General features: G+C 48.9%; 2 long non-coding RNA genes across 2 annotated transcripts; both read left to right on the top strand.

The window, feature by feature from the left end:
• The first annotated feature begins 1,043 nt into the window (after positions 1-1,043).
• LOC311436749 lies at positions 1,044-6,181 on the top strand. Its single transcript, XR_014693081.1, has 7 exons — positions 1,044-1,084; positions 2,712-2,752; positions 3,023-3,076; positions 4,946-5,058; positions 5,180-5,229; positions 5,615-5,708; positions 5,818-6,181. It is a non-coding gene; the product is annotated as an uncharacterized lncRNA (long non-coding RNA).
• Positions 6,182-10,811: 4,630 nt separating this feature from the next.
• On the top strand, positions 10,812-13,364 carry LOC311435409. Its single transcript, XR_014692115.1, has 3 exons — positions 10,812-11,027; positions 11,458-11,603; positions 12,675-13,364. It is a non-coding gene; the product is annotated as an uncharacterized lncRNA (long non-coding RNA).
• Positions 13,365-13,886: the final 522 nt, after the last annotated feature.

The following is a 13,886-nucleotide window of genomic DNA, read 5'->3' as shown; positions in this document are numbered from 1 at the left end:
GGGGTACTGCAGGCGGCCGGGGGGCGCGCATGCGCGGTGACGCCCGCGTGCGCCCTCTACCGCCACCTGCTGGTGGGAAGCGAGTACTGCAGGCGGCCGGGAGGCGCGCATGCGCAGTGACGCCCGCGGGCGCCCTCTGCCGCCACCTGCTGGTTTTAATCGGGTACTGCAGGCGGCCGAGGGGCGCGCATGCGCGGTGACTCCCGCGGGCGCCCTCTGCCGCCACCTGCTGGTTTTAATCGGGTACTGCAGGCGGCCGGGGGCCGCGCATGCGCGGTGACGCCCGCGGGCGCCCTCTGCCGCCACCTGCTGGTTTTAATCGGGTATTGCAGGCGGCCGGGGGGCGCGCATGCGCGGTGGGGCCCCGGGGGCGCCCTCTGCCGCCACCTGCTGGTGGAGAACTAGTACTGCAGGCGGCCGAGGGGGGCGCATGCGCGGTGAGGCCCGGGGGCGCCCTCTGCCGCCTCCTGCTGGTGGAAAACGAGTACTGCAGGCGGCCGAGGGGGGCGCATGCGCGGTGGGGCCCGGGGGCGCCCTCTGCCGCCTCCTGCTGGTGGGAAACGAGTACTGCAGGCGGCCGCGGGGCCGTGCATGCGCGTTGCTTATTACGTCGTTGTTTTTTTTGCTGTGTAATTTCCTACGCTCCTAGATTTTTCTTCATATGTAAATCACACAGAATCACAGATCTTCTAGGTTGGAAGAGACCTCAAGATCATTGAGTCCAACCTCTGACCTAACACTAACGTTTGAGCTAATTCCCGTGGAAAATATTTCATTTACTTTCTTGGTTGTATTGTCCTTTCTATGTTCAAAGCTGAGGCATAAATACGGTAAATTTTGCTTCTAGAAACACCCCAGTTCTTTTGTCTGCACTCTGCATGCTGTAAACTAGGGATAGGCACAAAAAAAAACAAATAAATAAATAAATAAAAGAACACAGCTGCTGCTGCTCCTGCTCTCTTTCTTGTGGTTTGCCCCCTCCTCTTTCCCAGGTGATTGGGTTTGGGTGCTGGGCGGGGCCAAATGGTATAGGAGCCCCAGGCATGCCATCAGAGAGCTCCTTCTGCCCGGGCTGCTCTTTGGGGTCAGTGCTTTGTTGATGCTTCTGTTAGCTACATGCAGGGTTCTTTTGGTGGGTCAGGGTCTGGTACGATCTTTTAGAGGAAACCGATCTAGTAGTATGTGCATTTATTGCTTGAAGCTCTTTGGAGGTGATTAATTGTTATAGCACATTTATGGATAGGATGTCAATGTTATTTTGTGCGTTTGCTTTGTTGTTCTAGGTCCCTCGTGATTTTTGCAGGGTTACAGGGCAGATGCCACCAGATCTACCCCTTTTGTTGTTTTTGTTTTGTTTGATTTTTTTTTTTCTTGATTTTTCTTTTTCTTTTTTGGAAGGGGGTTTGGGATTTGAGCATCTCAATTTTGCGGGTTTGGGATTTGAGCGTCTTAATTTATTGGGTTAGGGGTTTTAGGCATAGGACTTCAGGGGTTTAGTGTGGTAAATAGTTTGGGTTAGGTCCGTAGGGGTTTCGAGGATGTTTAGGGATAGGGCTTGAGGCTTTTTTGTGTAAGGGCGGGAAGGGCTAGGGTTACAGTGAGCGCTGTTAAATGTAGTTCTCGAAAACTCGGCCTCTGATTGGCCGTGCTGGCTGTCCAGGGAATTCTGGTAGGTGTAGTTTTCCGGCACCAGGCTTCCGGTAGGCCGTGTTGACTGCCCGGAGCATGCCGGGAGATGTAGTTCTGGGACTCCGAACTTCCGGGAGGCCATGTTGGGTGCCCGGAGCATGCCGGGCAATGTAGTTCTGGGCCTCCGGACCTCCGGGAGGCCATGTTGAGCGCCCAGAGCATGCCTGGAAATGAAGTTCTCGGGAACCAGGGTTGGGCTTAGGGACTAGGGCTGGGGCTAGGGTTAGAGTTTAGGGTGAGGGTTGGGGTTAGGGTTAGGGCTAGTGAATGCTGGTTCTCTGTGTTTGCAGATGACGGTGAGCGTGTTTAAACTAATTCCAGTTGAAGAAGTTTCAGTTACTTGCTTGGTGCCGTTATCAGTTCAACATTAAAAGCTGCAGCAAAAGCAAAAGGGGATTTTTGCTTCTAGAAACACCACAGGTCTCTTGTCTGCTCTCTGAATGTTTTTGAGATAAAACAGATTTTAAAAAACAAAGGAAAGGAAAGGAAAGGAAAGGAAAACAAAACAAAACAAAACACAGCTGCTCCTTTTGCTCTCTTCCTACTTTCATGTGCTTTGCCCCTCCCCTTTCCCAGGTGATTGGGTTTGGGTGCTGGGCGGGGCTAAATGCTCTATGAGCCCCAGGCATGCCATCAGAGAGCTCCTTCTGCCTGGGCTGCTCTTTTGGGGACAGTGCTTTGTTTTTCCTTCTGTCCGTTGCAGGGTTGTTTAGGCAGGCTGGAGTCTATGGATTTCTGGATTTTAAGTGCTTGGAATTCACTTAGGAGAGGGATGTTTAGTAGGGGCTGCTGGCTCAGTTTGGGGCGCGGTTGTCACTGCAGTTATTTTCCTACAGCCAATAGAGTAAAATTCCAGTTTGCCTTTTAGAGGTGCTATAAGTGGGTAAAGAGAACAGATGGAAGCGTGTGCCACGTGGGGTAGGCAAGCGGCTGAGGTACAGGAGGGGATGAGAGCATGTGATTTTTTTTCTGGGGATGAAATGGACTCAATTTTGTTGGTGTATAATCTGTTCTGCTCCTAGATTTTTCTTTCAATGTGAAGAAAAGTTTGAGCTAATTCCAGGTAAGAAAGTTCCAGTTACTTGCTGGGTCGTATTGTCCTTTTAATATTCAAAGCTACAGCAAAAGCGTGGGGATTGTTGCTTCTAGAAACACCCCAGTTTTCTTGTCTGCACTCTGCATGCCGTTGAGCTAAAGCAGACTAAAAAATAAATAAATACAGGAAACACACACACAAAAACCAACAATAACAAAAACAACAACACCAAAAAAACCACACCATTGGGTGATGTGTTGTGAACGCAACGATCATTTAATCCCTTTGTTTTCCCAGGTGGTGTGGATGATACTGGTTGCACTGTTGGAGCTTGGATTTGGAGAGGAACAGGTGAGCATAGTTGTATGTTGCATCAGCAGTAGTCAGCGTTGTGGAGAAGGTGGGCATCATGACCGGCATGCTAGTGAATGCTGGTACTCTGTTTTTGCAGCTGATGATGAGCCTGGCAATTGACTAAGATGACGACCAGTGCCTGTGTATTTCTTGAGGCGGAGGGAATTTACCATGCAGCAACCTGAGAGCTAAGTTGGGGGGCACCTGGTATCTGCATATCTGGGGTGGCTAATGGGAGCTGGGAGCCAGAGCAGCGTGGAGCCAGCTGGCTGAAAATACTTGGTGCCGCTGCGAGGGTGGTTCAGGCTGGGTCACGTTCAGGCTGCTTGTGGCTGGGTCACCAGGCTAATAGAAGCAGCGGGATTATTTTGTAGCGTGAGTGCGTGCGCCAGGCAGGACAGTTTCCTTCTGTTCGTCTGTCCTGTAGTGTTGCTTCTGCAATGTCTGTTCTGTGCTTCTCGGGTCTTGATATCCTTCTAGCTTTTTACACTGGACTGACCAGACAGGCGACTTGGTAGCGGTGCTGAAGGGCCTCAGTGCTTGTTTTGTCATCGTGGCTCTGATCCGAGCGCTTCTTGTCTTGCAGTCGCTGCTTGAAGTGCAGTTCTGTTTCAGGTCTCGTGCGTCATATTCGGTTTGAGATCGCATCTGTTTCCATCCTCGCTCTTGTGGAAGTCATCTGGGCCGCATCAGGAGCTCTTGCTTGGGAATTGATTTCCTAAGCGTCGTCTTATGTGATTAAGGAGGTATTGGGGAGGCAAGGACAGTCCCCAGACAAGGACTGTATATCTCGAAACAAGACACCGGAACTCACGATAAGGAAGCGGCAGGCGGACAGAGAAACAAATGTAAGGACTATAAATCTCAAAACTGGATGTTGGAATTCATTATAAAGACACAACAAAGGGAAGAATTAGCAACAGCCAGCTCTTGCGATTAAGAAACATGCCAACTCAGCGGATTCCTGACCAAAGGTGAAAAGTACAATGTGAGGAAGACTCGGGGTCTTCCTCCCAAAGACCCCTGCCCACGTCCCAAAGGCCCCTGCCCACAGTTCTTGGGAGGCTCTACTCAGGCGCAAGGTGCCAAAAGGCTAATTAGCATGAGAAGCGAGGGAAGGCGGGGGTAGGCAATGAATATGTATAGGCGCCGGTAGAATATTGATAGATTGATTGTATAAATTCAAGACTGCTTTCTGCTTTGGGTATGCACGATAGGTGGAGAGATCCCCCCGTGCATCCAGCGCTGCAATAAAGAATATACCGCTTAAAGGAATTTCGGCTTCGATCTTTGAATCATATGGGGTTTTCAGTCCCCATCCTTCTGGTCTCTTGTCTTGAAGGAAGGCTTTTTAGGCCTCCATCACCCCAGTTCTGGCAGTGTCTTCCAGTCGCGTGTCGTGACATTTGAGTCTCTCCTTGGGTCTGGTGCAGAGCACCTGTTGTGACTTGCTGTTGCCATAGGGCTTCCCTCCGGGGGTCACTTTTTCTTGCGCCTTGTGTTGTGTGTTTTGTTTGTAGTGTTTGTGGCGTGGCTGTGTGTGTATGTGTTTGGTCTGGAGCTGTCCTGCCTGGCAGTTAGTGATGACAGCTAACGTGGCAGTGCATGGGTGTGCTAATACATTGTCCGGACTGTGTTGGCGAAGACATCTGGTCTGCCTCTGCGCACGTACTGAAGGGCAGCAGGCACAGTCATCTCTGTGGTGTTTGTCAGATGTGCGTGTGGGGGGGAAGAGTTGAGCTGCTTGTGAGCAGCTGCTCGCATAGTGCTTGAACGGTGTGCTTGAGGAGGAGGTCTGTGGAATCTTGAAAGCTTACAGATAAGGGGTTTTTGAAACTTTTATTTTTATTTCTCTCCTGTCCCCAGTAGAGTGTAAACCTTTGGAGGAACCTGTCACAGGAAAGAGCTCCTTCCGGAACTGTTCAGCGCTCCGTAGGCAGCTCGGTGACTGGCTTGGTCTACTTCTGAGGTGTGCTGAGGTATGGGGGCTGCTGTTTCGAAATGATAATATTGTAAACGGGGTCCCTTTGTGTTGTTGAGGGATGGGTGCTAATGCTGGCAGCTGAATGATTATCTTGTGACCGTTTTCATTTGTTAAAGCTGAAACACAGTGTACAACGCGGGACTTGACCGGAGCTGCTTTTGGCAAGGTGAGCGATGAACAGATGTAGCAGGTACTTTAGGGGTGCAGTTGTCACTGCAGTTACTTAACTGCACAAAGTACAGTAAAAATCCTGTTGATATTTCAGGGGTGTTGTAGCTGGCCTAAGAGAGCAGATGGAAGCATCTGCCTCGAGGGCAGGTGAGGGAGCAGAGGTTAGGGAGCAGATGAGAGTAACTGTCCCAGCTGTGCTGTGGCTTTGGATGCTGCTTCAGCCTATGCTTTTCTTTTTGTTTCACAGGTGTGTCGCACAGGCTCAGAGGGGCCAAGCTGCACTCTGAAGAGCAGCACGGGAAGGGCGGGCTGTTTGTGAGCTGGATTGGAGCAGAACTGCCAAGTAGCACGAGGTGACTGCGAAGGGTCTTGCTTTGCAGGTGCCATGGCAGGCTCTCCACAGAAGCGGTTGAGGATTTGAGAAGAGGTTGCAGATCATCGAGGAGCGACACGTGCAGGGACGGCTTGAAAACGGTATGGCTGCTTTCTCTTCTGTTTATCAGGTGTCCCAGGCGACGTGGGCTGTGATGTTAGCCTTTAGGATCGGAACAAAGCAGGTGCTGATGGCGGTCTTCTTCGGTAGGCAAAGAGGTGCCCGAAGCCCCCTCCTGTGCAGCCTGAGCACGCCTCGCTGAGGATGAAGCTTGCTTTCCAGCAGTTCTGGAAACTGTGTTGAGGCTGAAATGCTGCGTCTGTGTTCGGGTTGGGGTTGCACCTTGGTGAGTGTAGGGATGGGTTTTAAGTGGGTGCAGCGGAGGGCCCGGCCCCAGTGTCCTGTAGTGTGTTTTGACCCATCAGCATAGCCTTTTGGTTCTCAGATAGCCTGCTGAAGTAAGTGATTTTTGCTGCGAGTGGAACGGAATTGATTTTGTTGGCGTATAATCTGTTCTGCTCCTAGATTGTTCTTTCTGCGTAAATAAAAGTTTGAGCTAATTCGAGCTGAAAAAGCTTCAGTTACTTGCTTGGTTGTGTTGTCCTTTCAATATTCAAAGCTGCAGCGAAAGCATGGGGATTGTTGCTTCTAGAAACACCCCAGTTCTCCTGTCTGCCCTCTGCATGCTGTTGAGCTAAGTCTTATAAATAAGTAAATAAACCACAGCTGCTGCTCCTCCTCTTTCTACTTTCATGTGCTTTGCCCCTCCCCTTTCCCAGGTGATTGGGTTTGGGTGCTGGGTGGGACCAAAAGGTATATGAGCCCCAAGTATGCCGTCAGAGAGCTCCTTCTGCCTGGGCTGCTCTTTGGGGGTAAGTGCTTTGTTTTTCCTTCAGTCAGTTGCCGGGTTCTCTAGGCAGGCTGGAGTCTATGGATTTCTGGAATTCTAAGGGCTTGGAATTCACTTCATAGAGGGATATGTAGCAGAGGTTGCTGGCTCACTTTTTTTTTGGGATGGTGGGATACGCTCCTGTGTTTGATCTGTATTTTAATCTCTAGATGAATCAACCCACTTGTGTAACTCTCCAGAGGACTAAAACCAGCTTGATGACATGCTACAAGAGGCTTGACCGTGTTGGTGCAGTATTACCAAGAGACTGAGCAGGGTCACCTTTTTCATCTGCAAAGGGTATGTCTGTCATTACCCCTGCCGGGGCTGCTATGCATTCACGGCCTTGTGGCATTTGTGGACTTCAGTTTGTTTGTTTGTTTGTTTTATTTGTCTGGCTCCGGTCTCTGTGTTTGAGTCCTCTGCATGTGCCGCACTGTTTGCGTATCCATTGTGGATGTGACCTTCTCTCTTTGTTTCTTGTAGCTCAGGGCGTAGGCACGGAAGCTTGAACGAAGCATGAGGGTGAGTGGACAGCAGTGGGGGCCCCGAGTTGCTCGGTGGACTGTGTGAGTCTGCTTCAGCTGTCGGGCCGGCTTTGCAAGTGCCTTGCGACAGCAGAGTACGTCTCCTGCCACGTTTCTGACACGTGCCAGACGTCAGCGGTTCCAGGGTTCCAGTTCCTGAAATGCTGGAGATGCTCGGAGCACGAGAGGAGCTGGGGCGGCTTCGGGGGGCTGGGGGAGAGGGGACAGGGGAGAGGGGGTCGGCTGCGGCGGCGGGGGGGGGCAGAGAGGGCAGCAGGAGGAGGTGCCGTTGCGTGCGCGTGGCCCACGCCCCTCTGGATTGGCTGGAGTGCTCCGTCCCGAGGCATGCTGGGAGCTGTAGTTCTGCGCTGCCGGGCGGCCACGTGGGCTCCGGGCTGCGCGGCCGGGCCGGGGCCGGGCCGGGGCCGGGCCGTGCGCGCCGGGAGGCGCAGGTTGCCGCTGGCGGCGAGCGCGGTTGCCGGCGGTGAGGCGAGCGAGAGCCTCCGGGGGTGCCTCCTCGGAGCGTCGGGCCGGGAGGGGCGGGGGGTGTTGAGGCCGGGCGCGGGTCCTCGCTGCGCTTGATCGTTGGGCTGCGCCGCGCCGCGCCTCGGAGGCTTTCCTCTCCCTGCGTCCTGACAGCCGGCTCTCTCCTTGTGCTGCGGTTCACCGGGGCAGAAGCAGCTCCCCGCCGCTAGGACCCCTGCGGGGTTTGTTGCCGAGCGAAGGTGGGGCACCGGGTAAAGCGAGGAAAGCCGCAGCTGGCGTGCTGCGGTCGCAGGGTTCTCAGGAGAGAGAGCAGCCCGTCCGTCCCGACTGCCCAGGTAAGTCGCAGCGACCTCGGGGTGGAATCAAGGCGTGCTCGTAAGCTTCCTGCAGCCCCGGCTCCAAGGCTTCATTGAATTTGCGGAAGCGCGAGCTGCTCGGCGCTGGGAAGCGCAAAGGGAAGGAAGGCACGTAGTGCCTGCCGAGTCGTAGTAGCCTCTTAGACCTAGAATGAACTGGCCTGTCAGGCTCTGTCTGTTGCTCAGTCTTTGGTACGAGAGGCTAAACTTTGTCCCGCCTCAGCTTTCGGAGTTGTCCTAGGAATAGACCGGTGCTTGCGGGGCTTTCCAGGACGCTGGTTGCGGTCAGTGAGGACAGACGTGAGAGGCAATTTCTGTCTGTCTGTCTGTCTGTCTCTTGGTTATGTCCCAAGAGTTTTGCTTGAACTGTGTGCAATAAAGGAGGCCTTGGGCCTGTACTGAGCAGCGAGAGAGAGCAAAACTCTGCGTAAGCACTGGCCGTGGCAACGTTGCTTGGGAGTTGAGCGGCTGGGGGTCTTTCCAGAGGTGGGGGGTCTTCCCAGCGGAACTCGGTACGCAGGCAGAAACGTGACCTTCGAGGTCTTTGTTTGTCTTGCGCTGCAGCTGTGGTATTTGCCCCATAACTGTATGGAGTTGCTGAATTCTAGAGGGGATGATGATAGAGACGTCCCTGGTTCAGCCTTTTTTTGCCGCAGTCCTTGCAGAAGTTGTGGAAAAATGAGTAGTATCCTTCTCTTTAAGTTCACCTTTTAAAGAGTTCTTCCTGCAGACTCCTGTCTCCGTGGTTTAGGTACGTGATTTGTGTGAAACAGAGCCAGGCTTTCCTGTTAACGAGTGCCCTGATTGAAATTCCCTGTTGTTGGAGAACAAGAACCATCAGTGGTGCTTGGCAGTTTAAAACCTCTTGGCTTACGCAAAGGCTAACTTGCCAAAGCAAATGGGAAGTAGCCTAAAGTTCAGTAAATGCGCTGAATAGAAAAGGCCGTCTTCTTGACGGGAAAAGAGCTTTGCAGAACGTGAGCTTTGTTTCCCGTAGGGCTCCCTGCTTGCCCACCTGTTCAGCGATTACTGCAGGCTTTGACTGGTCCCCTCAGGCCCAATATCGCACACGTGCTGTGCTGCAGACGGTGCCTTAGCTTCCTTGCCGTCTCGTGCTGCGTTACTTGTACCTGCGGAAAACTTACTTCAGTGTCACAGAAACCCCGTGGGAAGCGTTCCCGACTCACGCCGGTAGGACCATCCCGTCGCGGCTGGTAAAATCCAGGAGCAGGACGATGCTTGGAAGAACGTCACCTATGGAGGAGAAGACAACAGTCTCCTTCCTGTTAGGCAACAGGTTTCCAAGACTGGTTTCCCCACCCCCCTGTGCGTTTTGAAGGAGGCAGTCCCTAAGCTGATGCAATCCAACTATCCAACTGCATCTAAGATGCTGGTTGTTACTTCCATAAGCTATAAAGGAACTTAATGTGTTCTGTGTTTTTAGGTCGAGGCTCGTGTGCGTGAGTTTGGCTTGTCGCGATGGCCGGTGTAGATGATCGCTCACGTGCCCCAAAGCTCCTTGTGCTGATGCTGGATCTGCCCCACGGTAAAGGACCGCATGCTGTGTGTTCAGCTTTTCTTCCTTACCGTGTCGTCCGTATGTATGTATGTATTTACTTCTCTGAAGGAAAGGGTGGATTTTTCGTGGGTCCCTCTGTGCGCGTCTCGAACCAGGCTGCAGTAAATACGCGTAAGCGAGTAGGCTGCTGCAGCGCGTCCTGGACAGTATCAGGGTGCTACTCTGCTAGCAGTGGAGAGCTGGGTGAAGGTGCCCAGGGTAAGGGCTTGTTCTGCCTCAAGTTGAACAGAAAGTTTCAGGAGTTGAGCATCCCAGGGGATGTTTGTAGGACTGCTGTTAGACGATAAAGGTTCGGATGGCTGTCGACGAAGGGGATTTTGTTGGTTCTTTTTCGATAGCTGTTCCTGCCAAAGATCGCGTCGGTCACAAAAGGTAGTAGTAACCTTGCGGTTTCTATGTTCTGTAGCGTTTGTACTAAAATACACTGGCAGATGAATAAATGAGCAGGTACAAATACACGTGACTCTGTAGCTGAGACTAAATAACGTGCAGTTTCTTCTGTGTTTTATCTTTCAAAGCACGTTGTTGCTGAGCGCGTGAGCTTTTTGCTCGCATTACCGAGGAAAGGAATGGCAGTGCTTCTTCCCCCCTCATCTCTCTTTTTTTTTTTTTTTTTTTTTCCCCCCCCTCTCCTCTTCTTCCTCGATGACAGGGTACTCGAAATGTTTTCCTCGGATGTCCACGTGAAAAACGAAATAAATAAATAAATGCTGATGGTGAAGACACTGACAGAATTGGGTGACGTTTTCAAGGTAGAGGAGGGGCGAAGAATGTGGAAATTCCTGGTACATTAGTGGTGCTCTGTTAACAAAACTGACGTATACGCCACTTGCTGTTCCTAGTTTTTTGGTTTGGTTTTCCTTTCAGTAGTCTCCCCGAAGGCTTTTGCGGACACACGGTGTATCTTTTCTGTTCTTTTCAGTATTCTGAAAAGTATTCAGTATTTCTTTTTCAGTATTCGTTTGTCAGGAAAGACGACCGTGCAATCCGAGGGCTGTGGACAACCATCTACCAGGTGGTTGTTGCAGCCTCCATCGGTCATGTTATTTGTGCTTTTAGCTCGCCCTCTCCTATATCTTGAGTTGAATTTCTTTTTTTTTTTTTTTTTTGGCAACGCTATGTTTGCAGTGATAGCATTGCTGCCGAGGTATTTTTGACTAAAAATGATCTTAACTGTAGTAGTGAATTCACAGAGTGTGGCTTTGTGTAACGACTCCCGCGATCACAACTTTTTTTTTTTTTTTTTTTCCTTTGTCACAGATAGGAGGAAAGCTCTTTCCGGAGAGATGGAAAGAAAGTTGTTTCAGAATACGTTCAGAATGTCTGAAGTTGTTTTGGAATTTTGTTTTGTTTTGTTTTGTTTTTTAGTAGTTAACGGTAGTACAGCCCACAGAGCAATTTCTTTGTGCGTGAGAACTCGCGGGTTAACTGAAAGTTACTTGTTTTATTATAAAACTAGGATTTGAAGCCACGGGCATTCAGAAATGCATATGATATGTCTTGTCACAGTCTTCTAGATCAGCTAACCGGAATGAGAACCAATCTTCTGAAAACACACAGGGATATCGTGGGGCAGGATGAAGGTAAATGGACACAATTATTTATTAATATTCTGGTACAGCTATTTAATTCACCTAAGTAGTGTTTCTGTCCTCGGTGTGGGAGAGGAAGTAGACTTTGCATCGTTTCTTGGGTCAGTCGTCCTTCCCTAGATTCCGAAGGAAAAGAATGAAATTTCTGCCTTCTGTCACAAAACATGTTGTGCGTGCTTGGAATTTGAAAATTCAGTTTCATGGGTGAGCTTTCCTGTGCAACAGGATGCAGTAGATGTTCTTATAGTGATGGTGAAAGGAAAGAGGGGCTTTATTTGCCTTTTGCTTTTCCTTTGTTTTGTAGAGGGAGGAAATAGTGATTTCTAGATCTTAAATGCTAACACTGGAAATGGAAGCATGCGAGGCTTGTATTTCCTTAGTCTTAAGGTAGACTAAATTTAGATACCTTGTTCTGCTGCAGACTGCCTTCACGGCGTTCCTGTTGCTCAAAGGGGAAATCATCAGGAGTAGTTGAAAATGATGCCTTCACCCCTTCGGGAGATTGATCCAGATCAACCAAAAAGGCTTCTTCATACACTTGGCAGTCTGTTCAAACAGGATGAGAAGGTAGGAGAAGTCTTGCTATCTGCTGTATCATTATTTGAAAAGTAACTGAATTGTAACACGGAGGCAAATACTCTGGTAGTGAATTGACGAAGCAATTGTTTTTTACTTATATTAAAAAAAAAAAAAAAAAAGTCTTTTCAGGGTACGATGATAGATGAAGCAGATAAATTTGTTGCTGGGCCTCAGAATAAGATCAAGCGTCCTGGAGAGCCCAATACTCCAGCATCACTAAAGAGAGAAGGCGTAGCACGTCGCCGCTATTGCGACGGCCACAGTCACTGTTGTGACAAACCATGTTGGTGGGAAAGGGCCACCCTGTGCTGCTGGATCTCCGTCACCATATCTGAACCTCAAAGGCATGCCAACAAATAAAAGTATGTTGGAGTTGTTGTAGTACAGGAACTTGTGTGGTCATAAATGGACATAATGTGCAGGAAAAAAAAAAAAAGGTCTCCGTGCTTTCTGTGTTAATTCAAAAGGACACGTAAGTTTTAGAGTTAATTGGGACTGAATTTCTTTGGTCGGCTTAGACAAACAGGCTGTTGCTATAGGTAACGAAGTCCTGAATGAGCAATAATTTGGAACTGTTTCTAAAAAGTGCTGAAACCTTTCACCACGATGGTTTGGCGGTAGCAAGGATTTCATTTCAGCTTTTAATTCTCATTTGTGTATTCTATAGTGGGGAAGGGAGAAGTGGGGAAGGAAAGTGTGTAAAAAAAAAAAAAAAAAATTTTTAAATTTCTCACAAATAGTAATTTACCCACCTGTTGCAGCAGAGTCGAAAGAAAAATTTGCTGGAACTCGGGGAAGGAGGGGAAACTTTAGTTTACTTTAGTCACTGAAATGGGAATACAGCAAATAACTTCACGACAGTCATATGAGACGGTAGCAGCCCAAAAGGAGGTATTCCTGTGGTTGCGTCAAAGGGTGAATAAAACTACTGAAGTGATCTGACAGTGCTGAGTAACTCTCTCCACAGTACTTTCAACAAGAAGGGATGCAGAATAACGTCCTTCTGTGTTTTTTGATCCTGCAGTTATATGCACTACTAAGCTCCTTCTTAATTTTCAGACACTGGTATCAGTACTGTCCAAGATGGTAATGGAGAGAAGAAAGCAGAAAACTGTCAGTTGCTGGAAAAGCAAATTGATGGCTTGTCTGTGCAAATGGCTTCTTCGGTTCCAGCTGTTAAGGGAGAGGATGAAATGTCACCTGGTGACTTAGACTCTCTACATGATGAGTTCAATTGCTTAAATGATGCAAAGACGGCTTGGATCGTAAACCTGGTACCAATGCACTTGTTCGAGGGCCTCTAAATTACAGCGTGGCTGGAGATGACCAAAAACGAGTGATGGAGTCTACTTCTGAATCTGTGCCAAATTGATTTAAAATAACACCTACGATGTTGGAGGGAAGCGATGCTGGCATTAAAATCAGAGTGGTGAAAGAGGTTCGCAAACGTGGAAGAAGTAAGTTCTTTATTAGTGTATTAAAAATAGGCTAGGGGTACAGAAGACTTTTTCTTGAAATGAGGATCTATTTTGAAAATAAAACCTCAGATTTGGAATGATTTTTGATTAGTCGTGTACAAGTAGTGGAAGAACAAGAAAGTAAGTACATGTATTCACAGTCCAACTTTATATCCTCACTGTCCTTACTGCAGCACTCTTAAGCAGGCTTAGTCACAGCGCCATTCGTGTTTTCATAGTTGGTTCAGAGAAGAAAACACAGAAACCAATGAAAAAATACTGTTGTTTCACATCTAAGGTGTCCGGTTCATTCTTTGGCGCTACTTTTTTTTTTTTTTTTTTTTGTTAAACTTTATACGAGACAATCGTGCTCATGCTCCACATAGATCGGTCATCTTGTAAAGAGTAGTTATCTTAAACCTCTGCTTTCAAAAATGACAGCTCTAGGTTGAAACGTGGCTTGGTATCCCTTTGTTTCTATTAACTGCTGATCATGGCAGCGTGTTCGTGGAGATGCAAGGCTTCTCTGCTGATTAAACCTAGTCTGCATTTTCCAAGGGCAGGTGTTTCTAGATACTGCTCTTTTAAGAGAACAAAATTCAGCGTTACATTTGAATATCAGCTAATCGATATCACTTCAAATTATTGGTATGCTGGCTTTTTTTTCTTACGTGCATTACTGTATGCAGAAATGGGAAACTCTAGGCTTTGTTGTTTTTCCTTTGGCTGTTGAGATTTACTGAAAATGCATTTACAAGATCTGTTTCTAATATCCGTTTGGATCTCTTCTTTAAGATCGTGAAAAAAATCTTCT

This window comes from Aythya ferina (assembly GCF_964211825.1).
Source record: "Aythya ferina genome assembly, chromosome: 4".
Lineage (NCBI taxonomy): Eukaryota > Metazoa > Chordata > Aves > Anseriformes > Anatidae > Aythya > Aythya ferina.
Note: the sequence above shows the minus strand (reverse complement) of the source record. Positions and strands in the feature narration are given on the sequence as shown.